The sequence below is a fragment of the Orycteropus afer genome, unplaced genomic scaffold, assembly GCF_000298275.1.
Source record: "Orycteropus afer afer isolate SDZICR_OR568_19922 unplaced genomic scaffold, OryAfe1.0 scaffold00237, whole genome shotgun sequence".
NCBI lineage: Eukaryota > Metazoa > Chordata > Mammalia > Tubulidentata > Orycteropodidae > Orycteropus > Orycteropus afer.
The window spans coordinates 2,127-3,042 of record NW_006921824.1 but is presented as its reverse complement, the minus strand read 5'-3'; positions in this window follow the sequence as shown (position 1 = coordinate 3,042).

Genomic DNA, 916 nt, shown 5'->3' with positions numbered 1-916 from the left:
ATGGGCATATGAGCTGAACATTTAAATTAGGTAGATATACTACTTGAAGAGAATAATCATGGGAGAATAAAAGGGCTGTGTATGCACAGGGAGACAGCTCAGGGGGCAGGAGTGCGTGGAGGGAAGGACACAGGGAAGAGCTAACTATGGGGAGGAAGTAGAAGGAGAGCTGTTGCACTGTGGGAAATTGTAGTCAATGTCATTGGACAAAGTGTATGTGAACTGCTGTATGGAAAGTGAATTTGCTCTGTAAACTTTCACCCAAATCTCACACACACACACACACACACAAACACACAAGAATGGACTGTTATTAGGATAGGTCATTTAAGTAGTAAATTTATATTTGTGTTATTTCTTTTGCACTGTTTCTTCCTTAGTCTCATGGTCTAAGGAATGCAATTGCCCTGTCCTGTGAGTTGTCTTGGTTTTATGATCTTAGGAATGTGGTTGCATTAGCAGGATTCTTACATGATTATGGCTACAAGTAGCAGAATAAGGCAATGTTTGAATTGAACAAGATTAATGTGGAACTCAGAACACATATTCACCTCCCAGCAATTCTAATCTGCCCATACTATTACAAACTCTCTTTAACAACCCTAAAATGTGCAAACCAAGAAAACCAAACTCACTGCCGTCGAGTCAAATCTGACTCATAGCAACCCTTCCTTGGGTTTCCGAGGTAGTATCTCTACGGAAGTAGATTGACCAATCTTCCTTCGGTCCTAAAAGGTACATATGATAAGTATTATGAATATACTCATTTATTATGGGGACATTTAGGCATAGAGAAGAAATAAAGACTGTATCTTTTTAGCTGGAATGGAAGTGGACTGATAGAGCGCCCACCCCAGCCTTATTTTACCAAAATTGACACAATAGTGAAGATGAAACTAAGTCAAAGGGTATATGG